Here is a 27,557-nt window from a genome sequence, read left to right on the forward strand (position 1 = left end):
GTCCCCATATCTCTTCCCTCTTGCATCTCCCTCCCTTCCACCCTCCCTATCTCACCCCTCTAGGTGGTCACAAAGCACCCAGCTGATCTCCCTGTGCTCTGCGGCTGCTTCCCACTAGCTATCTATTCCTTATACCAGTTTTGTTTTTCTGCTCATATACGTAGCAGCATTTCATTCAAGGGGAAAGTCATTGATCTGACTGGTCAAATTAAAAACCATAGTTCAAGGCACATTTACAGTGGTTAGTTCCTCCACAATTTAGAAAGTAACGTTCACAACTTCCCTCTTCCTACACCGCAGAACACATTGGCCATTCCTCCAAAGTCTCCACTCCATAGAGTGGACCAGAGATGACGTTAGCCCAGAACTGACAGCTTGGCATGAGATGGTGTCAACCCCACCTAGAGCTCTGGCATAAGTTATGACCCAACCCAGTTCTACAGAGAGCTCTGCATGGAATCTTGTCTCAGCCATAATAATGTGATTCTGTTTTTCATTTGGTTGTCTTCTTTGCTTAACTTTCCCTGGCCACTCTGACAAACAATATTTCAGGCAATCCTGGGCCACTCACTAACTTTATTCCATCTAATGTTATCCAGATTCCCAAGAAAATTACTAACAATAAAGGGGGAAATTTGGAACATGGTGAGTTTTAGGTGCCTGAAATATACAGGTAACTGAATCCAGTTAAGTAGCAAATTATTTGGATCTCAAATATGCCAGTAGAAGAGCAGACTAAGCTCAATTTAATGTACTCTTACTGGAGACACATGTAAATTCTGGGTCAATTTTGAACAAGTTAAAAGCACATAGCTGAGATTAAAAGAAAGAAAGGAACACCTGCATGTTTCAGAAAGTAACAGAGAAATTAAATCCAGAGAAATAAGAGCAGACTGATGTCTATGGGTTCTGTTCCTTAGTATAGGCCTTATGTTAATAGGGGCTGGAGCTAGAAATCTAACATTACCTTGAGGCCAGGAATTTAGACCCAGGATGGAACAATATTGAGAAGTTAGTACAGATATCCTACAGAAATTTCATGAGGAACTGCTTAGTCCATTAAGAGGGCCAAGGGAGGTGGTGAGGAAGATTGGTATCTCTTGAAAACCTTCAGGTACAGAAAACATCAACACCTCTGAAAAGTAGGCCTTCCCAGAGTTGTGATGGCCAGGTTGTCACTAGCCTGTAAGGCCCTGTAGGAATCAGAAAATGCAAGGAGAGTAATTCAAAGAAAAACAGATGCAGGATGGGTGTGGCAATAAATCCTAGGACCCTATCAGAAACAAAATTAAAACCACTCTAGAGGGAAATTTTAACAAAGCAGGGCAGAGAGTATCCTAACCAGAATAGAATAATATTCTGAGGAAGTTACTTTACTTATTTAAGTAATATTCAATGCATTTCCATGGCCAGGCCCTTTTGAAGAATTCTAAAACCTATACAAACAATTCATTTACATCTTATATATCCCACCATCCAGAGCAAAATTCACTTAAGAACTGTACTGGTGGAAATTGGGCAGCACTATGGAGAAAATAAAATGTGTTTACCATCAAAAAACATGAAGGTAAGAAAGCTAATGTCTAATTTTTTTAATTATCCTGTGGTTTCTTGAAATCTTTTGAAACCCAAAATAGAGACACCTAGGAGGAAATGAAGATTTAAATATTTAGAGATTTATCAACTCATCTATAAAAGCTTTATTAATCTCTTCTTTTAATAACATTCCTGAGAGGTATAAATGTGTCCAGTGATAGGGTTGAATAAGCCTGAGAGAATTTCAATTGTTTACTATTCTTGGTCAGCTCTTAAGACCTTTCAGGAGCATCTTGATTTTCATGGCCTCATCCAACAAAAGCAGGATATTTTACAGAAAGTCCTGGGCCACTTTTTGGCTTGCTTTTGTGTTTATGTTTTTGGTTTTTTCACATCGGGCGGTACATTAGGCTACCTATTGCATACTCCCTCATTCATGCATGCATTCATTCCAACAATATTTACTGAGTTGAGACATTTAATTAACACTCAATAAATGATGTTTAGATGAATGAATGCGCTTTCTATCAAAGTAAGTGTAAGTACTGAGAAAAATTACAGAATGTATGATCCCAGCCCCACAAAAGCTTATAACTGTGTTGAGGATATAAAAGATGCTGATGAAATAACTAATATATCATATTGGACAGTTTCTAAGTTCAAAAATGAGTTTTTATAAATAATCAGAGCCTAAGGAGGACAAAGAAGGGACAGTTCATTATGGGTTGAATCTATCAATAAATGTACATTTCAGATGAGATTTGAGATTGACCTCAAAGAAGAGGACTTAGATATATGAACAGAGAACAAAAAAGGCATGGTGATAGCATGTGCATAGATAGAGTGGCCAATATTTATGTTCTTCATTAAAGATAGTTAGAGATAACCCAAATGTAACTGTTTCCATGGGTCCATTCTCAGTATCCAAAGAAAATGGCAAATCCTATCTTAGTAAAACTAATGAAAAACACAGTCTTTAACAAAGAGATTGTGAAGGAAAGGGGGAGAGAAAGGCTTGCATCCCACACCACACAACAAAACTTATTGAATTATTTGTTTAATTTTATCCCTCTGAAAATTTCCTCTCCCTCTCTCTGTACGTCTCTCTTCTCCCACATCTGGCCACACTCTACCAGCCATCTTTCCAGATCTTTCCAGAATTCTCCATCCTAGTTTCATTAGGCCACAATTTAAACATCTCACAGGTCTCCAGGATGCATCCACATCACTTCTTCCACAAAGACAAACAAAGGACACTTCTCAGGATCACGTTTCTTTGAAGGAAGAGGTCATGAGGGTGATTATAAATAATATAAGGTGGAGAGCAGTGACTTAAAATACCATTTTTCAGCTTAGAATGTGAATACAGGGAACTTTGGGAAACTAGAAAATCTAGAAAGGATTCACTGATAATTATTTATGTTCAATGAATAAAATAAGATGTAATAATACGGCTAAACTCGGACAGATTCACTTTTTCAAAAGTTGCTTTCACACACCTTCACTATTGGGATGTTTGATAAACACACCTTTCCTTCTTTACTTTCTTCTTTCTTTGCAGATACTGGCACCAAACTTTCAAACAATAAGAACCTTCCCATAAGTCCCTTGCCAGGCAAGAATAAGGTATAACAATCTAAACAAATTTTTGAAGAAGATAACTGGTTGAAAGCACAGGAAAAGAGCTGGGTTTCTCTTATTCAACAGTCACATAATGAGTAATGTGCGAATTGGTTTAAAAAGTCTCTCTGCATGAGGGGCTAAGGTTAAGATTAGAACTTCTGAGGCCAGAAGAGCAAAACGACTACAACAATCCACATATTTTCAAGAGCTGCCCTTTGGATGTGAGGGATTGATTTTTCCCACTATTTTTTCAGCAACCCAACTGGTGTCTTTATTAAACGACATAAGAGAATACAGTGTGGCCAAGAAGGCTTAGATTTCCTTAGCCCCAAGACAGATATTCTCCAGTGACTGTCCACCCACATGAAAAAGAGAGATTTACAAGAGGAAACTGGATACAACTGAGTGTACTTTAATTTTACCTGAATTATTTATTTTGTTTACAATTCTCCGCTGAAGTGCCTACACTAATATATTTTTAAGAACATTTCCTTAAGTTGAAATATTCATTCAGTATATTCATTTACTATAATTTAGAAAAGCCAAATGATTTAGGCAAATTCATTTCTATATTGCCACAGCAGTGTATTGTGAACTAAATGACACCTGGCAGTTCTTTACTCAGATACTAACTCAATTAGAAGGCAGAACAAGGATACCTACCAATTCAGGGAGGGAAAGGTCACTTAGCCTCTGTAGCTGTCTTAGGTCTCTTATCATCACAGTAACAAATTGAAGACTAAAGACCATATGATCATCTCAATAGAGGAAGAAAAAGCTTTTGAAAAAAATTCAATATCCATTCATGGTAAAAACTCTCCAGAAAGTGGGCATAGAGGGAACATACCTCAACATAATAAAGGCCATATATGACAAGCTCATAGCTAACATACTCAATGGTGAAAAGCTGAAAGCATTTCCCCTAAGATCAGGAACAAGACAAGGATGCCCACTCTCACCACTTTTATTGAAGGTAGTTTTGGAAGTCCTAGCCACAGCAATCAGACAAGAAAAGTAAAAAAATAAAAGGACTCCAAAATGGAAAGGAAAAAATAAAACTGTCACTGTTTGCAGATGGCAGGATACATAGAAAATCTGAAAGACACTATCAAAAAATTATTAGAGCTCAAAAATGAACTTGGTAAATTTGCAGCATACAAAATTTATATATAGAAATCTATTGTATTTCTATACACTAACAGTGAACTATCAGAAAGAGAAATTAAGGAAACAATCCCATTTACAATCACGTAAAAAAGAATAAAATACATAAGAATAAATCTGCCTAAGGAGGTAAAAGACCTGTACCCAGGGAACTATACGACACTGATACAAGAAATTAAAGATGACACAAACAGCTGGAAAGATATACCATGGTCACGGATTGGAAGAATTAATATTGTTAAAATGACCATCATACCCAAGGAAATCTACGGATTCAATGCAGTCTGTATCAACATATCAAGGGCATTTTCCACAGACCTAGAACAAATAATTTTAAACTTTGTATGGAAACACAAAAGATCCTGAATAGTTAAAACAGTCTTGAGAAAGAAGAACACAACTGGAGGAATCATGCTCCCTGGCTTCAGACTGTGCTACAAACCTACAGTAATCAAAAGAGTATGGTACTGGCACAAAAACATCGATCACTGGAACAGAATAGAGAGCCCAGAAAGAAACCCATGCACTTATGGTCAATGAATCTATGACAAAGGAGGCAAGAATATGCAATGGAGAAATGTCTGGGCTTCCTTAGGGATGGTTTCATCAATTAATTTGTTTTCTTAAATGGACCATACTTTTCCATGTCTTTGTATACCTTGTGATTTTTTTGGTTGAAAATTTGTCTTTCAAATATTATAATGTGGTATCTATGGAAATCAGATTCTCCCACTTTCCCAGGGTTTCCTGGGCTTTTGATTGTTGAAGGCTGCAGTAGTCTGTTTAGGGACCTTTCCAAACTATCTTTGCAATGACTGTTTTCCTTATCGTATGTACGCACTGAAGTCTCTGTTCCTTTAGTTCATGTTTAGCTAATGTTTTGACAGAGATTTCCTTGAATTCCTGCACCTAAAACAAACAAAAATAAATATACACAAGCACATCCACATGCACACTCAAAACCACACACCTCTGCCCATTGTGCAGATTGCTGGATCACTCCTTCAACATTTAGCTGACCTGCATTGAGTTCAGGGCTCAGCCCATGGTCAAAGCTTAGAGACTCCTCTGGTGTTTTCAGAACATGCATCTTATCTTGGGTATGCATGTGGCTTTCTTAGTTTCTCCAGACACATGTGTACTTTTTGTAGGTTCTAATTTCCCAAAGAATCTCCACCAACTTTGGCTCCTGCATCTTCTGTGGTCTACTGTATTTCAATGCACAGTCTTCTGCCCCAGCCATCTGTGCTTTGTTAGCTCACCTTGCACTTTTTTTGAGCAATGACCGCTGCTTTTCCAGACTGTGTTCCAAGTTAGCTAAGGCAGAGATAAGCATCTTGTGTCAGTCCTTCAGGTAGCTCCCAGACAGGTTAGAACAGATACACATAATAATCTGACAGTACGGTCTCTTCTGCTCCCTCCTGAAGCAGGATTGAGGGTCCCATACTAGGAATGGTCTGCTGCTACTTTAAGACTATCACTGCATTAAGACTCCACCACTTTAAGAACATCACTACACTAACAGTGGATGGGGCAAGGGCAAGTAAAAATGCCACAAAGCTTTCCTGCCATTTTCAAATTGCCTCTTCCCTGGTTCAGTATGTGTTTGGTTGCTATAAATCTTTGGCTGATTTCAGGACTAAGAGAAACCAAAAGAAACCCACAGTAAGAAACAGTACAATCAAACTCTCAGAAGCCAAAAGACAGAAAGAATCTTTTCTCCCAAAGGAGAAAGAAAAAAGAAATTTGTTACAAAGCAGGGATCCTCAAAAAGATTAGAGCTAATTTCCTATATGAAACCACGGAAGCAAGAGGCCAGACATATTTAAAGTGCTGAAAGAAAAACATTGTCCACCAAGAATTCTATATTTGGCCAAACTGGTTCCAAAACTTAGGGAGAAATTAACGCATTCCCAGATGAACAAAGGTTGAGGGCGTTTGTTTTACAACTTCCTACCACTGCCCTAGGAGAAATGCTAAATTGAACCTTCAGGTTGAAATGAAAGGACACTAGACAGCAACTCGAAGGTGTAGAAAGAAATAGAAATCTCCAGTAAAGATAAATACATGGGCAAATACTAAAGTCAGTATTGTGTTATTGGCTTGTAACTCTACTTTTTATTTCTTACATGATTGAAAAAACAAATGCATAAAATAATCATAAATCCATGTTATTGGGCTCACAAAGTATAAAGGTGTAATTTGTGACAACAATAATGTAAAGAGGAGGAATGGAACTGTAGAGGAACAGAGTTTCTGTGTGCTACTGAAGTTGGTTTCAATTGAAATTATATTGTTTTAACTTTAGAATGGTAAATGTAATCTTCTTGAGAACCACAAAGAAAATATCAATAGACTATATGCAAAAAGAAATGAAAAGGGAATCAAGGGTTCACCACAAGAAAATCGGCTAAGCACAGAAGTCAGTAATGGAGTAAATGAGGGGCAAAAAATGCATAAGACATACAGAAAACAAGCAGGAAACAGACAGAATTAAGTTCTTCCTCATCAGTAATTTTTGAAAAAGTAAGTGGATTAAGCTCTCCAATAAAAAGATAAGCATTGGCAGAATGGACTTTAAAAACAACCATAATCCAAGTATATGCTGTCCGCAAAAAAACTCACTTGATTGCAAAAGACACAAGTTGCTTGAAAGCTAAAGCATAGCATAAAATATCCCAAGCAAATAGTAACAAAAAAGAAAGAGAGAGAGAAAAAGAAAGGAAGGAAGGAAGGAAGGAAGGAAGGAAGGAAGGAAGGAAGGAAGGAAGGAAGGAAGGAAGATAGATCTGGGATGGCTATGTTAATATCACACAAAAAAAACTTTAAATCAAAAACTATCACAAGAGGAAAAGGAGGCCACTATAAGTTGATAGCAAGTTCAATCTATCAAGAAGATATAACAACTATAAACATATATGTACCAAACAACCCCCAAATATGGAAAGCAAACATTGACAGAATTGAAGGAAGAAATAGATAGTTCTAAAATAATAGTTGGAGATCAATACCTTGCTTTCAATAATGGATAACACATCTAGACAGAAGATCAGTAGAGAGGTAGGGGGACTGAATAACACATTTAACCAACTAAACCTAACAGCCATATATAGATCACTCCACTCAACAACAGCAGAATACACATTTTTCTCAAGTACACATGGAACATTCTCCAGGAGAGACCATATGTTAGGCCACAATACAAGTACCAATACATTTTTAAGAAATTGAAATCATACAAAGTATCTTGTTTAACCACAGTGAAATGAAGGTAGAAATCAATAACAGAACCATTGATAGCCATTTCCCAACATGCCTGCCACACATGATATAAAGCAATGAAGGGAAAACCATAATTTACCATTTAGAAAAGTGGGAAAGAGGACATACCATTGACACAGAGTGTGTGTTGTTTCCCGTTGTCAGGGATAGAAATAAATTAGCATCATTTATTCATTAGTGTGTTAATTTCTTGGTCAATCATTGGGCAGCCAGTGTTTCTGCCACATGGGAAGATTACCTATACTCAGTGTTGAGTGGAGCCAACCTTGAAAGGGACATTTTAAAGGATTATACTGTGATGGGCTTCGCAGTACCCTTCCTCGTATGCCAGTATTTAGGCTGGGGTATTTCCATGGAGTGTGTACAATCGTAGGCCCCAGTTCACCAGAATTTAGTTTGACTCGTTTTGTTAATACATTCCCTCAGTACTTTGTCTTTTGTATCCTTTTGCATTTACTTCATTCTTTATTATCACTGCAAAACAACTTTGTTTCCTGTTCAGATGCCAAAAAGTGGATATCAATACCTCCTGAGTTTTACACATCACAGATCAGTTTTGGATATCAGGGACAGAGACAACAGCTATTTCCAATGAGTTTGAGACATACTTTGAACATGTGATTAACATGTTGAGTGTTGAAATGTGTGTCGAGCTCATTATACTTGCTCTAAAAGGTTTCAAACTGCAAAGATTTAAAAATCTTTATCTTTGAATAGTTTTCCTGTGCTGTCCCTTTGTGTCAGACTGTTAATGTGCAGTCTGGCACCTTAAAATAATGTGGCTTTGTAACCAATTATTTACATGTTGTTTTATCCACAGAGAATCTTTTTTGAAAAATAAAGTTATTTATTATTTATTTTTGGCTGTGTTGGGTCTTTGTTGCTGCACACAGGCTGTCTCTAGTTGGGGCGAGCGGGGACTACTCTTCGTTGTGGTGTGCGGGCTCCTCATTGCTGTGGCTTCTCTTGTTGTGGAGCACGGGCTCTAGGTGCTGGGGCTTCAGTAGTTGTGGCACGTGGGCTTCAGTAGTTGTGGCTCATGAGCCCTAGAGCACAGGCTCAGTAGTTGTGGCGCACTGGCTTAGTTGCTCTGCGGCATGTGGGATCTTCCCAGACAAGGGCTCGAACCCATGTCCCCTGCACTGGCAGGCGGATTCCCAACCACTGTGCCACCAGGGAAGTCCCCACACAGAGAATATTAAGGGCAAAACATACAACTCGATTAACTACACTTCCTCCTGTTCACATTTCCCTCATCTTTTCTTCATCTTCTGTCTATGTATCCTTGACCCTGTTTATATTAAGTGCTTTTACCATTATATTTGATTGTCTGTATTCTGATGAGTTACCACAATGATTTATGAGACACGGTAGGATATAAATGCATTCAAGTAATATATATATATATATATATATATGTGTGTGTGTGTGTGTGTGTGTAGTTTGCTTGAGTGCAGTGTTTTTTGTTTTCTGTACTGAATTCATTAGCATGGGTCGGTATAAAATTTAGCATAGGTCAATATGTAATTTGTAAACTAATAAAGTCTTAAAAGTGAGGAAATAAGTCTTTTAAATTTAATTATTTATTGTAAAGAGCAGAATAGCATACATAAACAGGTGCCTAATGAAAACTTGTATTCTAATTTGAAACTCTCATGAAGACCTATTTTTTTGTTCTTCTAATGGTATGATAGTAGGCCATTTGGTTATTTTTATTTTTATGGCTTTAACTTTAGAACAATTAAATATTCATAAATTTTAAAAAGTATTTTTCTTTATTTGATGGGGGTGGGATACTGGAGAAATGAAAGGTCAAACACCTATTGAGGAATCCATACTTGTCTATATAGTGTGTACTTTTATTTCAATAAGTGATTTAAAATTCCTAAAAGGATGCTATAATAAGTTATTATGCCATTTTACAGACTGAATTAAGTGAATTTCTGGGAGGTATGAAATTTGCCTAAGGCTATTCAGCTGCCAAGTGGTAGAAGTGAGAATTAAATCCAGGTATACCTATCACCAAAGTTTCTGCTCATCTCTTTACATCATCCACTTTTAATAGCCAATGCTTTCCTGCTTACAAATATGACTGAGGTTTCCAGACAGTCAACATTGCTTTTTAATCAGATAGAAAAATGACTGTTGCTTCTCTAAAGACATATTCCTTTTCCATTAAGTGACTTTAGTTGTTCAAATAATACTTCCAGACAGTAGTAATCATACAGTTGGAGACTAAGAACAGAACTCAGGGATGTGTCTAGCAGTCAGTAAAGACCAACTGGGCTCACTGATGATACTTACGGTCATTTCCTCTAGACTAACATAATCTTATTAATAAGACCCTAATAATTCATAGTACTGCCCTTGCCTGATTGTTCATCTCCCTCTATCACTCTCTCTTTCCCCAGATTATTATTATTTTTGATAATTTTTGGTGAATTAAATTCAGGGATTAGTATTCAGGAGTGCTAGTCACAAAAGCAGAGAAACTTAGCTCACACCAAAGGACGAAAATAGAGAAAAAGTATAAATTATATGAATACACACATATCACACATGTACCAACTATATGTTGCACTTCTCCAAAATCTATTCGGTATCTGCACATTTATTGTATATTAACAGTAAGACTAGAAATGAGTGTAATGCTCTGTTTACAAGATACAGAAAACAGACCCAAATATCGAAATTACTGGCAATGAGAATGGGGAAGAAAGGCTACAACAACGAATGTAGATGATATTTTTGTTTCTTAGCTATGATGCCAAATATTGAACTTTCAACTTGAGACAAGGAGGCCATAAAAAGTTGTATTCATTTCCTAGAGGTGCCATGACAAAGTACCGGAGACTGGGGAGGTTAAACAACAGAAATTTACTCATTCACAGTTGTGGAGGCTAGAAATCTGAGATAAGGTGTCAACAGGATTGATTTCTTCTGAGGTATCTCTTCTTGGTTTGTAGATGCCATGTTTTCCTTTTGTCTTCACATGGTCTTCTCTCTGTTCATGTCTGTGTCCTAATATTTTCTTTTTATAAGGACACCAGTCATATTGAATTAGAGCCCACCCATTTGACCTCATTTGACTTCAGTTACCTATTTAAGGGCCTTATCTCCAAATACAGTCATATTACGAGGTATTGGGAGTTAAGACTTCCACATACTAACTTGAGCAGGACACAGTTCAGGTGATAATAGAAGATAAGAGTAATTTAAGCAAGTAAGTAACTATTGTTTACAGTGAGTTGCTTTAAGGATACGAATTTACTCAAGAAAAACAAGAAGAAATTACATAACACTGTGTGTTATACAAAGATATTAAATTAATCATCATAACCTCCTGTGAGATGGGCATTAAATTAGACTAAGCAAGAGTAAGCAACTTATCCAGAATTGTATAGTTGGTACTTTCCAGAATTTAAACCAGGTATTTTTCCAGTTCCATTCTACCTTATATATTCATTTCATTATTTGAAATGAATTTTGAGTCTTCATTTTGCTTAGTTTCTGAAGTTATATGGGGATAGAATGGAGTTGGATATTTTCAGTGACATTCACACATGGGGAAGGAAATTGAGTCCAGAAGCTTCAGCAATGTTTCCATGGAGAACGCTAACAACAGAACCAGAAACACCGTTATCCTTTTGGTTCAGTGATCTTTCCTAAAGCACTACAAGAATCAATTTTAAGAAGCCCAATGTTTTCCAAACTTTCACCAATGGGCTCTCTAGGGTCCTCTAACAATATCTAAGAGACTAACTACTTTCACATTCCAAGCCACTTAAGACAAGGGGTTCTGATTTTTCTCTGTGAGGAAATCAGGTGACAATCATAGCTGGTAATTTAGGATAGTTTCTTCAGGGCCCAGGCAAAACCTAATACACAAGTAATAATCATTGTTAAGTGCATCTTTGACAAGGATTCATCAAGTATCAAAGAGGTCTATAAATTGGGAGAAATTATGATCAAAGACAAACATAGACCGCAGATATTTAATTAATGCTCAATTATTTATGAGTTTAACTTTGGTTAACCTCATTTTCCTTCTTCTAGACAAAGAGACCAGAATACTTACCTTCCAAAACAAGATTTATTGTGTTCCTTTAATTCAAAGCATACAGTGACTTCTACATTCACTCCACCAAGTTTTGCTAGGAGAGAAAAGGAGACATTATATTTTGTCTTGAATTTCATATGCCATCATACTTCACTTAGCTCATCCTACTGGAAGCACTTTGACGGCAGATTCTACAGTCTTGTCTTACATCCTCTACGGAATCAAGCCAAGGGATTCACACATAGTTACAGCTGGAAAAACGTTTGTTCTGGGTTGACACTTTTAGCCTTTACCACCAAGACTTTATCACCAAGATCTATCTTTACAGTCTCTAAACAGGAGACCTTCTTGCCTTCCATTTTCATAATGACAAGGAAGGTAAAGGGAAGAACTGAGAAGTACCCAAAGTCAGCTAGCAGCCAGCACAGATAAATCATCTGTGGAGATATTGTTTCTTTCAAAAGATATAAACATAAGAGGAAGTCCTAGTGTTTGAAACAATTGTGCATAATAAAATTCCATGAAAACCTAGAAATCCAGATGCAGATCAGTAACATATTGGCTAAATAAGCTATTATGTTCATGCAATGGACAAGTGTACAGACATTAAGAAGAAGGAGATACTCATTTCTATGAGATTCTCTTTTCACTGAACTCAACAGTGCTGCAAAAACAATGTTACATAATACTTTTTCTTTAACATTATATCAGGCATCCTCATCTTGTCCTGCATTTATTGCCAGTGTTACTAAAGTTTATCATTTACCTCTTTCTCTTGTAGACATATAATTTCTTCTTATTTTGGAAGGATTCATCAATCCCTATTTTACTCTTTCTTTCAAATTACAAATGAATATTGAATTTTATAAACTATCTTTTGGGGGATATTTCAAGTGATTGTATAGTTTTGCTCTCCTTGGACCTTGTTATATGGTAAATTATATTTTGTTATTTTATATATGCTATTTATTATATGTCATATTATGTTTACTAATTACATTTATTACATTATAATTACATTATAATTAAGGTAGCATTTATTTTAGATAGACAAAACAACCAGTGGAATAGGAAGCATCTTAAAATTAGATGCAAGAGCATAGGGGAATTGAGATTAAAATAAAATTCACATTTTGGATCACTAGCAAAAATTATTCAACAAAAGTGGGAAAATATGGCTATCATTACTAAATTCTAGATACAGCAACTAGTTAAAAGTTAAAAAAATAATGAAACTGTAAAAGTATCAGAAACCTGGGAGACATGAAATAAAGTATTCATGAGGAATACCTTTCTAAGATACAAAGAAAAAAGGATACATTTAATTATATAAGAATTAAAATTTGCCTCATGGCAAAATGCACTACAAAGGTCAGAAAACAAGCAAAAGAAATTGGGAAATATATCAAGAAATGGATATGATTTCTTTACAACTTTTGAGAGAAGCACATGTTTCTTTTTCCTTTAACCTGTTATGTGGGTATTAATCTATCATGTAAGTGCATGGTTCCTTTCCTTTAACCTGGAATGTGAGATTTAATCTATATGGTAAGTGCATGGTTCCTTTCCTTTCATCTGTAATGTGAGTGTCAACATGCGGCACTGTTTCCAAGCACAGACTGTGGATGTTCCTGTACTGGTCCCATCACTGACCATCCACAAAAACTTACAAATGTTGCTTCACTTTCCTGGGGGTTAGAGTCTTAGCTAAGAAATGGAAGCAAAATAGAACTTTCCCCCAGGGATGATCGAAGGTTTAAAGGAGTAAATATGTAAGTGACTTAGCACAGTGCCTAGTACAACAGAGATCAATATAAGTACTTATCAATTTTTTAAAGAGACAGATGAAAGAAATAAAATGTGGTGATTTCAATCTATTGATATATATTCTTGACTTTAAACTACCTTTTCATTCATTGGATGACCTAACTTGCTCATGATTTTTCTTACTCTAGTGAACTTGGGTAGCTAATATCATAGTTTAAAATTTTTGCTTTTATATTTACAAGTAAATTTGACCTGTAAATTTCTTTTTCCTTACAGTCCTAATCTATTTTAAGTATTAGGATTATATAGACTTCATAAGATGAATAAAGGAGAATTCTTCCTTCGCTATCTCTAGAAGTTTTTCTTAGTTAATATTGATGTTATCTGTTTAATAGAAGTTTGATAGAATTCACCTCCCAAATGATCTGGCTGGGTCTGGTATTTTCTTGGTGAAAGACTGTAAACTATTGACATAATTCCTTTACTGCTGAAAGAACTCCAGCTATAAATTTCCTCTTGTGTCAGTTTTGGTAAACTTTAGGAGCTAGGAAATTGTCCACTTTACAGAAATGTTCAAATTTACTGGCATTTCATATATTCTCTGCTAGAACATTGTCCTGATTCTTTCTGTATATTATTCACTTATGTTTTTGTTTTGCTTAATCAAAGTGTGTTTTTTAAATCTTTTCAAAGAATATTCTTTGGACTTACTAAATCTCCTCAATTTTATACTTTTTTCTGTTTTATTAAGTTCTGCTCATATATTTATTATCTATTTTTCTATGTTCTCAGGGTTTATTGTTTTACTCTGCTGATGTCAATTAAAACACTTGGTTATTAATTTTAAGAAATCTTTTTAGTTATAAATACTTGAACTTTTTGAAGATTCCAGCTTAGTTGTAAGTATCTAAGGGTCAGCTCGTCCACATTGTTGCTAGCCTAAGGCTAAGTTCACCCTATCGCAATGTATATATTGACATTTTTTCCCCTCGACTTTCTGTGTTTTGCTACTTCTCACTTTTCTTTGGAGAGAAGCCCTTTGAAACACCCTTAACTTATTTTACAGCCAATAAGTCTTTAAAATAATGTGTATTTTTAAAAGATAAATCTACTTATATAATTAGGCAGAAAATCTGATCTGCCATATTTTTAAAAACAGCATAAATTTACTCTTCTCCATGATTAATCTGCTGTATTACATGACCTTTGAGGTTTTAGCTTTATCAATGATGTACTTGAAAAATGTTTTAAAGATCCTACCCAGTCTTTTAAAACATCCTTGTTCCTTGTTTCAGTTCTAGTTTTATGTATATTTTCTGCCTTGCACCTGATTAGTCCAACATCTGATGGATGGCCTTGGGAATCTAATTCTGGTATTGATTGTTTTTTGCTGATTCTCTCCACTTCTAGCTGATTTCTTCATTATTGTGTAAATTTAGATCATGAGCTCATGTTTAGCTAAACTTTATCTGTGGGAAGGCTCTAGGCCTGTGTTGAAGATCTACCTCTCCAGAAAGGGTTTAGTTTTGTGTTTGGAATACCACCGATTTGGGAGCATTTTAAGTTAATTTCTTAGCTTCTGTTTGCAAGACCGCACATAAACTTGCAACCCAAACACTGTGAACACGGATCTGGGGTTCAGAATTCTCAAGATTTCCTACCTGTTTCCTACCCAGAGCAGAGGCCAAGAGAATTTGGTCTTAGTCTCCCTTTGCCAGCAGATATTTTTTCTCCTGGCACACCCTTTCATTGAAGGTGAAGCTAGGGATAGATAGGTTTAGTTCTAACTTCCCATCTAGTAGGGATGGAGTCTTACCTCCTGCCTCTCATGTGGTCATGGCCACTTAAAAACAAGTCTCTATGTCAGGTGTGTCATTAAACTATGGCCTGTGTTCCAAATCCAGACAGATGCCTATTTTTATGGCCTATGAGCTATGAATAATTTTCACGTTTTAACTGGTAACATTTTAAATGGTTACCTAAGTACATAAATATTAACCTCAATTTTGCCTCTTTGGTCTACAAAGCCTAAAATATTTGTCACTTAGCTCCATAAAAACAGGATTTCCAGCTTCTGTTCTAAGCTATCAGTATCTTCAATCCACTCCTAACATAGCTATAACTCTCACACATGTACCACCCTTCTTTCACAGGTCCGGGAAATTTCTACTGCATACTTCAAAAATCAACCACGCACTTAAAAATAAGTTCTGTACATTTAACCTAGCATACCTAACCCTTTTCCTTTAGGAGAGTTTTTCAAGTAATCTTGCCCACCGTATTCTTTAGAGCTTCATTAATAATGGCAAAACATTAAAACAACTTAACATTCAACAAATGGGAATTGTTCATAACAATTATAGAAGCACATACAGTAGAAAACTCTAAACTGTTATTGAAACAGTGAGACATAACTAGTTTTATTCTTAGAGAACTATGTTTATTTAGGTCCCTTTTGTTTAAATAAGTATATTTCTGTGTATGTATGTATATAGTCATGTATTTATATACACATACATTATTTGTATGATATAGTTCTATAAGCATATGAAATACATACCTAAACACATACCTTTGATTTATATTTGTATACATACACAGGAATATAATTATATATATTATATAGTTATATACATTGAACTGAAAACTGGTAGTATACATATATATCGTGTATAAATGTGTGTCTATGTGCATGTGTAGAAAAGCAGGTTGAGAGATATGCAAGCATGAGTTAGACAGGGTTCACGACTGTAAAAGTAGTTATGTGTAGGTAGTGAGGTTAAGGCCCATTTGATTGAAAATATTGCATATTTTTACATCAATTGTTATGATGAACAGATTCCTATGTAAATAAAATTATAAATAGCTATACATACTTGTATGTATAATGTATAATTAAAATATATATAGTTGTATAGATGTATTATATTTATATTACATAATATAATTGTCTTATACTAATACATGATATATTGTGTTATATAGAATATGTTAACTATAGTGTATTATATCAGATAATAATAATTATATATTTATAATATATATATATAAATAAATATATATATATATAATTTATATATTATAATTGTTTTATAATCAATATTACAGGATTTATCATATTAATATTATGAACATATTAACCATATAAATACATTTCATTACTCATACATTTTGTATATAATATATGCTAGGCAAAAATATATATTAATATAATACATAATTGTTATACATTAATATAAATATTAGTATATTACATTTATATATCAATATAATATTTAATATTGGTATATTTATATTATATTTAATATATACATAGCTAATGCTCTTTAAAGCCATCTGCTACAAGTAGAATAAGACCAGGAGTATGGCCAAAGCAAATTCTAAAAATATTAGATTACTTATATTCATTTATATGTCATTTTCCTGGAATCTGCATCTGGCTATTAGAGACATATTGTTTTCTTGGCTATTTTGGCCCTATTTCTGCCATATACATTTTGGAATATTCTTCCCAGTTAAGTAAGTACCACCTTTGGGATTTTTATTAGAATGGTATTTAGACACATTTGAGGAAAACTGATATTCTGTTAATAATGTCTTGGGACTTATCCAATGTTTTTCAATAAAATTTGAAAATGTTCTTCCATAAAGGACATAAACACATATTCTTTTAGATTTATTCTTGGGCATTATATATTTCTATAAATGATGTCTTCATGTTTCGTAATAATTTGATGCTGTGATATGTAACTGCATTCGTTTTTTAGGGTAATATTCTTTTTTTTTTTTTTTTTTTTTTTAGGGTAATATTCTTATATCCTGCAAACATGCTAAACTGTCTGTGAAATTCAAAACTTTGTTTAGAGTTTTGTTTCCATGTTGACAACTATGTTCTCTACTGCTAATAATGATTTTGTTTCCTCCTTTATATTTCTTATACATGATAGTTTCCTTTCTTGTCTTACTACTTTAGCTAGACTTCCTAGCACAACGCTGAATAGAGCAGTGACAGTGGGCATTCTTTTCATGTTCCCAATTTTAAAAGAAACGGTTTAAACACTTCACTGTCCAGTATGATGTTTATTTTGTTTTGTTTTTTGACTTTTGTCTTTATCAAGTTAAAATAAGTATCTTTTCATTTCTCGCCTGCTGAGGTTTATGTTGTTGTTCTGGTTACTATGAAAGGGTGTTAAATGGTGTCATGTGCCATTTTCTGTAAACACTGGGATAATCAAAAGTATCATGTCTCTTTTAATCTATTAACAGTGGCTTACACTAATAATTTCTAAAAGTTTTATCATTTTTATTCCTGACGCAATCCTTGTTTTCGTCTTTCATTGGGTGTTGATTCTTCTTAAACATTCTGCACACCCCACCCCACCCCATCCTCAACATCTACTTCCAGAGAAACCAACCAGTGACAATGGTTGGTTACTGCATTTTAGGACAGTTTCAAGCCACCTGGTTATGACATTCTTAAATACTTCTAATCCTACTGGCTTCCAAACTTCTTGCCTGACACTCCCTTTTCTGCCACCTTATAATCTTACCTATAGGTATATCCAGGTTAAACATTACATTTTCCACAAAATCTCTTTTTAGTGTCCCTAAACTTCCTTAATGCAATGACCTTCCACTCTGCTCACAAAGTACTTTGTTGTGATATGTAAGTTAAATGTATGAAGTAATAAAAATCAAATAAAATTTTAATTACCATAAATTTGCTGTCAAGTTTTTAGAGACTAGAGAAAATAGATAGGAGAGTGACTGGACATAGAAGGGAACAAAGCAAATAACGAATGAGAAATTAGGCATCTAAAGTAGAAAACATATTTACAGACTAATCCGTGATGGTTGGTACCCAATGGCCTGTAGTGTCAAAACAAGTCATGTGGCCAAGTGAATTGGGAGAGCAGGACAAGTAGGAGTGGTGTGTTAGAACTAAGAATATGTTCACAACTACATTTCTGAGGATGATTACCTCTCCTCCTGCCTCACTGTAGAAATGTGTGTTAGGTAATGCCACTAAGTAAAACGTAGGAGTTCATACTCCCTTTGGATGTCGGTAATTAGCATAGACACGACCTTATTTCTCCCCACTGATATTTCTTTAATAATCCTGATTCCATAATCTGTGTCATTTCTTGTGGCTTAGCATGGCCCTCACTCTGGGGCTCTACACCTTAGGCCGAATTGGTTTTGCTGGATGTTTTTAAGAAGAGGAAACACAGAAGATAACATAAGAACACTAAGTGACTTGCAGAGAGCACAAAAGGAAGAAAAAGCACAGAAAAGGCAGTTGGAATGCATGACACTGCAGACCAGAGCTCTACTGTTGCTTCTTACCCTACCTTGAGACTTCTTTGACTGTAAACATTACACTTTACTGTACTGGCTGACTCTGCCATTTTCTTTAGGAATTATGAAGCAAACAACAACAAAAACTTATACAGTGTGGTCCTATCTCTTTTATTAATCACCTTGTCTTAAAATTCTTCCCAAACCCTATGACTAGTCATTTTGAAAACTTTTATTATTGCCTAATGCACTGTTATATTTTTGTTGCTGTTGATTTCCTCTCCCCACTCTGTGATTTCTAGTGTGTCTTCTAGGAATACCTATCCTTTTCACCTGGTGAAGTCGCACTGCAATGTTTGGACCAAGACGTGCATGACCTCACCTGAAATGATTTCTCCAGCTCCCTCAAGCCAGAGCAAGTGACCACCTCTTCCAGATGTCCTTACGATTTTCTGCAGACCTTTAAGTTTTCTTTGGTACACTGTTAATTTCCATTTTCCCCAATTCGTCTTTGCTATCACCCCTCTCCACTTCAGCATCTAACATGGGGTAATGCATATGGCAGAAAATAATGGGGGCTGAGTAAATCAGTAAGAAAATAAATGAAGACTTAATGATACCAAAGCACACTTCCAAAATGATATATTCATTACAAATCAAAATCTCTCTTTCACATTCCTTAGTAGATAGTATTTCTTCTTATCTATTTCAGGGAAAGAGGGTAGACTTGCCTCTTCGAAGGCATTTGATCTATCTTTTAATTTGTATCAAGGATGCAGGGTGCCTTTAGTCTTTTATTAGCATAGTATTCCCTTGTCATCTACAATAACTCAATTTCAGCTTTCCTGACTCCATAAGAAATATTATTCTAAAGTATTACCGTACAGAACACCTACTGAATGCTGGCAGAAGACCCCAGACCTCCCAAAAGGCAAGAAACTCCCCACATACCTGGGTAGGGCAAAGCGGAGAGATTCCCGCACAGAGGATCGGTGCCGAGCGGCACTCACCAGCCTGAGAGGCTTGTCTGCTCGCCCACCAGGGCGGGCGGCGCTGGAAGCTGAGGCTCGGGCTACGGTCAGAGCGCAGGGAGAGGACTGGGGCTGGCGGCGAGAACTCAGCCTGAAGGGGGCTAATGTGCCACAGCTAGCCGGCAGGGAGTCCAGGAAAACTCTGGAGCTGCCGAAGAGGCAAGAGACTTTTTCTTCCCTCTTGGTTTCCTGGTGCGCGAGGAGAGGGGATTAAGAGCGCTGCTTAAAGGGGCTCCACAGACGGGCGCGAGTCACGACTGAAAGCGCGGAGCCCAGTGACGGGCGTGGGACACTGGGGCTGCTGCTGCCGCCGCCAAGAAGCCTGTATGCGAGCACAGGTCACGGTCCACACCACCCTTCCGGGAGCCTGTGCAGCCCGCCACTGCCGGGGTCCCGGGATCCAGGGGCGGCTTCCCTGGGAGAACGCACGGCGCGCCTCGGGCTGGTGCAACGTCACGCCGACTTCTGCCGCTGCAGGCTCGCCCCGCACTCCGTGCCCCTCCCTCCCGCCCGGCCTGAGTGAGCCAGAGTCCCCGAAGAGGCTGCTCCTTTAACCCTGTCCTGTCTGAGCGAAGAACAGACGCCCTCCGGCGACCTACACGCAGAGGCGGGGCCAAATCCAAAGCTGAGACCCAGGAGCTGTGAGAACAAAGAAGAGAAAGGGAAACCTCTCCCAGCAGCCTCAGAAGCAGCGGATTAAAGCTCCACAATCAACTTGATGTACCCTGCATCTGTGGAATACATGAATAGACAACAAATCATCCCAAATTGAGGAGCCAGGAGTCAGTGCTGTGCCTCTGAGGTGGGAGAGCCAACTTCAGGACACTGGTCCACAAGAGACCTCCCAGCTCCACATAATATCAAATGGCGAAAATCTTCCAGAGATCTCCATCTCAACACCAGCACCCAGCTTCACTCAACGACCAGCAAGCTACAGTGCTGGACACCCTATGCCAAACAACTAGCAAGACAGGAACACAACGCCACCCATTAGCAGAGAGGCGGCCTAAAATCATAAAAAGTCCGCAGACACCCCAAAACACACCACCAGACGTGGACCTGCCCACCAGAAAGACAAGATCCAGCCTCATCCACCAGAACACAGGCACTAGTCCCCTCCACCAGGAAGCCTACACAACCCACTAAACCAACCTTAGCCACTGGGGACAGACACCAAAAACAACGGGAACTACGAACCTGCAGCCTGCAAGAAGGAGACCCCAAACACAGTAACATAAGCAAAATGAGAAGACAGAAAAACACACAGCAGGAGAAGGAGCAAGATAAAAACCCACCAGACCTAACAAATGAAGAGGTAATAGGCAGTCTACCTGAAAAAGAATTCAGAATAATGATGGTAAAGATGATCCAAGATTCTATTTCCCAGATCCAAAATCTTGGAAATAGAATAGACAAAATGCAAGAAACAGTTAACAAGGATCTAGAAGAACTAAAGATGAATCAAGCATCAATTAAAAACACAATAAATGAAATAAAAAATACTCTAGATGGGATCAATAGCAGAATAACTGAGGCAGAAGAACGGATAAGTGAGGTGGAAGATAAAATAGTGGAAATAACTGCTGCAGAGCAAAATAAAGAAAAAAGAATGAAAAGAACAGAGGACAGTCTCAGAGACCTCTGGGACAACATTAAACGCACCAACATTCGAATTATAGGGGTTCCAGAAGAAGAAGAGAAAAAGAAAGGGACTGAGAAAATATTTGAAGAGATTATAGTTGAAAACTTCCCTAATATGGGAAAGGAACTAGTTAATCAAGTCCAGGAGGCACAGAGAGTCCCATACAGAATAAATCCAAGGAGAAATACGCCAAGACACATATTAATCAAACTGTCAACAATTAAACACAAAGAAATCATATTAAAAGCAGCAAGGGAAAAACAACAAATAACACACAAGGGAATCCCCATCAGGATAACAGCTGATCTCTCAGCAGAAACTCTACAAGCCAGAAGGGAGTGGCAGGACATAATTAAAGTGATGAAAGAGAAAAACCTGCAACCAAGATTACTCTACCCAGCAAGGATCTCATTCAGATTTGATGGAGAAATTAAAACCTTTACAGACAAGCAAAAGCTGAGAGAGTTCAGCACCACCAAACCAGCTTTACAACAAATGCTAAAGGAACTTCTCTAGGCAAGAAACACAATGAAGGAAAAGACCTACAATAACGAACCCAAAACAATTAAGAAAATGGGAATAGGAACATACATATCGATAATTACCTTAAATGTAAATGGACTAAATGCTCCCACCAAAAGACACAGATTGGCTGAATGGATACAAAAACAAGACCCATATATATGCTGTCTACAAGAGACCCACTTCAGACCTAGAGACACATACAGACTGAAAGTAAGGAGATGGAAAAAGATATTCCATGCAAATGGAAACCAAAAGAAAGCTGGAGTAGCAATTCTCATATCAGACAAAATAGACTTTAAAATAAAGACTACTAGAAGAGACAAAGAAGGACACTACATAATGATCAAGGGATCGATCCAAGAAGAAGATATAACAATTGTAAATATTTATGCACCAAACATAGGAGCACCTCAATACATAAGGCAAATACTAACAGCCATAAAAGGAGAAATCGACAGTAACACAATCATAGTAGGGGACTTCAACACCCCACTTTCACCAAGGGACAGATCTTCCAAAATGAAAATAAATAAGGAAACACAAGCTTTAAATGATACATTAAACAAGATGGACTTAATTGATATTTATAGGACATTCCATCCAAAAACAACAGAATACACATTTTTCTCAAGTGCTCATGGAACATTCTCCAGGATAGATCATATCTTGGGTCACAAATCAAGCCTTGGTAAATTTAAGAAAATTGAAATTGTATCAAGTATCTTTTCTGACCACAATGCTATGAGGCTAGATATCAATTACAGGAAAAGAGCTGTAAAAAATACAAACACATGGAGGCTAAACAATACACTACTTAATAACGAAGTGATCACTGAAGAAATCAAAGAGGAAATTAAAAAATACCTAGAAACAAATGACAATGGAGACACGACGACCCAAAACCTATGGGATGCAGCAAAAGCAGTTCTAAGAGGGAAGTTTATAGCAATACAATCCCACCTTAAGAAACAGGAAACATCTCGAATAAACAACCTAACCGTGCACCTAAAGCAATTAGAGAAAGAAGAACAAAAACATCCCAAAGTTAGCAGAAGGAAAGAAATCATAAAAATCAGATCAGAAATAAATGAAAAAGAAATGAAGGAAACAATAGCAAAGATCAATAAAACTAAAAGCTGGTTCTTTGAGAAGATAAACAAAATTGATAAACCATTAGCCAGACTCATCAAGAAAAGAAGGGAGAAGACTCAAATCAATAGAATTAGAAATGAAAAAGGAGAAGTAACAACTGACACTGCAGAAATACAAAAGATCATGAGAGATTACTATAAGCAACTCTATGCCCATAAAATGGACAACCTGGAAGAGATGGACAAATTCTTAGAAATGCTCAACCTCCCAAGACTGACTCAGGAAGAAATAGAAAATATGAATAGACCAATCACAAGCACTGAAATTGAAACTGTGATTAAAAATCTTCCATCAAACAAAAGCCCAGGACCAGATGGCTTCACAGGTGAATTCTATCAAACATTTAGAGAAGAGCTAACACCCATCCTTCTCAAACTCTTCCAAACAATATCAGAGGAAGGAACACTCCCAAACTCATTCTACGAGGCCACCATCACCTTGATACCAAAACCAGGCAAGGATGTCACAAAGAAAGAAAACTACAGGCCAATATCACTGATGAACATAGATGCAAAAATCCTCAACAAAATACCAGCAAACAGAATCCAACAGCACATTAAAAGGATCATACACCATGATCAAGTGGGGTTTATTCCAGGAATGCAAGGATTCTTCAATATACGCAAATCAATCAATGTGATACACCATATTAACAAGTTGAAGGAGAAAAACCATATGATCATCTCAATAGATGCAGAGAAAGCTTTTGACAAAATTCAACACCCATTTATGATAAAAACCCTGCAGAAAGTAGGCATAGAGGGAACTTTCCTCAACATAATAAAGGCCATATATGACAAACCCACAGCCAACATTGTCCTCAATGGTGAAAAACTGAAACCATTTCCACTAAGATCAGGAACAAGACAAGGCTGCCCACTCTCACCACTCTTATTCAACATAGTTTTGGAAGTTTTAGCCACAGCAATCAGAGAAGAAAAGGAAATAAAAGGAATCCAAATTGGAAAAGAAGAAGTAAAGCTGTCACTGTTTGCAGATGACATGATACTATACATAGAGAATCCTAAAGATGCTACCGAAAAACTACTAGAGCTAATCAATGAATTTGGTAAAGTAGCAGGATACAAAATTAATGTACAGAAATCTCTGGCATTCCTGTACACTAATGATGAAAAATCTGAAAATGAAATCAAGAAAACACTCCCATTTACCATTGCAACAAAAAGAATAAAATATCTAGGAATAAACCTACCTAAGGAGACAAAAGACCTGTATGCAGAAAATTATAAGACACTGATGAAAGAAATTAAAGATGATACAAATAGATGGAGAGATATACCATGCTCCTGGATTGGAAGAATCAATATTGTGAAAATGACTCTACTACCCAAAGCAATCTACAGATTCAATGCAATCCCTATCAAACTACCACTGGCATTTTTCACAGAACTAGAACAAAAAATTTCAAAATTTGTTTGGAAAAACAGAAGACCCCGAATAGCCAAAGCAATCTTGGGAACGAAAAACGGAGCTGGAGGAATCAGGCTCCCTGACTTCAGACTATACTACAAAGCTACAGTAATCAAGACAGTGTGGTACTCGCATAAAAACAGAAAGATAGATCAGTGGATCAGGATAGAAAGCCCAGAGATAAACCCACGCACATATGGCCAACTTATCTTTGATAAAGGAGGCAGGAATGTACAGTGGAGAAAGGACAGCCTCTTCAATAAGTGGTGCTGGGAAAACTGGACAGCGACATGTAAAAGTTTGAGATTAGATCATTCCCTAACACCATACACAAAAATAAGCTCAAAATGGATTAAAGACTTAAATGTAAGGCCAGAAACTATCAAACTCTTAGAGGAAAACATAGGTAGAACACTCTATGACATAAATCACAGCAAGATCCTTTTGGACCCACCTCCTAGAGAAATGGAAATAAAAACAAAGATAAACAAATGGGACCTAATGAAACTTCAAAGCTTTTGCACAGCTAAGGAAACCATAAACAAGACCAAAAGACAACCCTCAGAATGGGAGAAAATATTTGCAAATGAAGCAACTGACAAAGGATTAATCTCCAAAATTTATAAACAGCTCATGCAGCTCAATAGCAAAAAAACAAACAACCCAATCCAAAAATGGGCAGAAGACTTAAATAGGCATTTCTCCAAAGAAGATATACAGACTGCCAACAAACACATGAAAGAATGCTCAACATCATTAATCATTAGAGAAATGCAAATCAAAACTACAATGAGATATCATCTCACACCAGTCAGAATGGCCATCATCAAGAAATCTAGAAACAATAAATGCTGGAGAGGGTGTGGAGAAAAGGGAACACTCTTGCACTGCTGGTGGGAATGTGAATTGGTACAGCCACTATGGAGAACAGTATGGAGGTTCCTTAAAAAACTAAAAATAGAACTACGATATGACCCAGCAATCCCACTACTAGGCATATACCCTGAGAAAACCATAATTCCAAAAGAGACATGTACCAAAATGTTCATTGCAGCTCTATTCACAATAGCCCGGAGCTGGAAACAACCTAAGTGTCCATCATCGGATGAATGGATAAAGAAGATGTGGCACATATATACAATGGAATATTACTCAGCCATAAAAAGAAACGAAACTGAGCTATTTGTAATGAGGTGGATAGACCTAGAGTCTGTCATACAGAGTGAAGTAAGTCAGAAAGAGAAAGACAAATACCGTATGCTAACACATATATACGGAATTTAAAAAAAAAAATGTCATGAAGAACCTAGGGGTAAAACAGGAATAAAGACACAGACCTACTTGAGAATGGACTTGTGGATATGGGGAGGGGGAAGGGTAAGCAGTGACAAAGCGAAAGAGAGGCATGGACATATATACACTACCAAACGTAAGGTAGATAGATAGTGGGAAGCAGCCGCAGAGCACAGGGAGATCAGCTCGGTGCTTTGTGACCGCCTGGAGGGGTGGGATGGGGAGGGTGGGAGGGAGGGAGATGCATGGGGGAAGGGATGTGGGAAGAGATGTATATGTATGACTGATTCACTTTGTTATAAAGCAGAAACTAATAAAAAATAATAATATTTAAAAAAATAAAATAAAATAAAGTATTACCGTGTCGTCAACAATAACTCAATTTCAGCTTTTGGTAGAAAAGCTGAAATTGAGTTATTGTTAATGACACGGTAATACTATTCAAAAGTCTTAAAGAAATGTAAGTGTAACACAAGCTGGAACTTGGCAAGAACACGGAAATAGCTATGGATATATAAACAATCAAGGAAGCAAACAAAGCCCTAATATGGATTTGATAGCTTGGCCAAAAGTTGTGGTGTGCATAGTATAGTCACGTGACTCAGACAGAAAAGCACTGAATTCCTTAAGTTGAGATATCTGGTTTTCCTTAATTAGCAATAATCTTTTGATGTTCGGACTACCTGCCCTTTGTTACAAAACTTCTATATAACCTGGTTCCCCTCCTTGCCTCCTTGGAGCAGCTTCTCAGAGCTGTCTGAAATGCTGTCTCTCAGTCTGCAGTGCTCATTTTGCTCCAAATAAAACTTAACTCGAAAAACAAAAGAGCCAAGGGACACATTTATTGGAAGCCATGTAATCCTTTTTTTTTTTCTTTTAGAGAAACAGAAAACGTTATTGTACATATATGAAAGCGTTATTTAGTTGTATTATAGAAGTCACATAATTCTTAAGCATTTATTCTGGAATGATCAAGTTGCTTTGTTCAATTTTCATATAATATTTTCCATCTTTATAGTATGTTAATTTTAAAATAGTCACACTCTACTTTAAAGTCTGCCTATGCTATGCTTAACCCCGTAGGGTTCTGTTATTGTTGTTAAAAATCACACAAATATGAATAAACTTATTGAAATAAAGAATAAGTAAAATATTTACATGGGTGGATATATATACATGTACATGCATGTTTATATGTATAGATGTGTGTGTGCCTATTAGATCTCTGTGTATGTATGAATTTCCCAAAGTTCTAAAGGCAAAAGAGAAGGCATCAAGCTGCTCTGACTGAGAGAGCTGGAGAAGGTATCTCAGGTAATGTGACACTTGCATTGATGATAAACAATGCCGTTGGGAATTACCCAGATGCAACATACATAAAGTGCCTAATATCTGTTTTTTATTACATGAAAATAATAAGTATCCCATGAAGCAAGAACTATCGATAAACATAAATGCCGTGAATTCACAGCAGAAATAAACAAATACTGCAGATCTACCATGAGTGAGGCTCCATACCGATCCCGATTAAAAACACCAAACAAGACCGCCTGGAGGGGTGGGATGGGGAGGGTGGGAGGGAGGGAGATGCATGAGGGAAGGGATGTGGGAACAGATGTATATGTATGACTGATTCACTTTGTTATAAAGCAGAAACTAATAAAAAATATTCATCTGGTAATTAATGTAAAGTAAATAATAGGAGAACCTAAAAAAAAAAGAAAAAGCATTTCTTTTTGAAAAAACAATCCTT

General features: G+C 36.7%; 1 long non-coding RNA gene across 3 annotated transcripts in view; it reads right to left on the reverse strand.

Annotated features, from left to right (window-relative positions):
• LOC308610983 overlaps positions 1–27,557 on the reverse strand; it is a 104,520-nt gene that overhangs the window by 10,525 nt on the left and 66,438 nt on the right. For 2 of the 3 annotated variants that reach the window (XR_014014721.1, XR_014014722.1), the window contains 2 exons: positions 11,684–11,759; positions 10,865–11,220 (listed from right to left, as the gene is read on the reverse strand). This is a non-coding gene — a long non-coding RNA (uncharacterized lncRNA). Of the gene's footprint in view, positions 1–10,864; positions 11,221–11,683; positions 11,760–27,557 lie in introns of those variants that run through there. The other variant, XR_014014720.1, reaches the window with a different exon arrangement.

The sequence above is a fragment of the Mesoplodon bidens genome (assembly GCF_964165515.1).
Source record: "Mesoplodon bidens genome assembly, contig: HAP1_SCAFFOLD_49, whole genome shotgun sequence".
In the NCBI taxonomy this organism is placed as follows: domain Eukaryota; kingdom Metazoa; phylum Chordata; class Mammalia; order Artiodactyla; family Ziphiidae; genus Mesoplodon; species Mesoplodon bidens.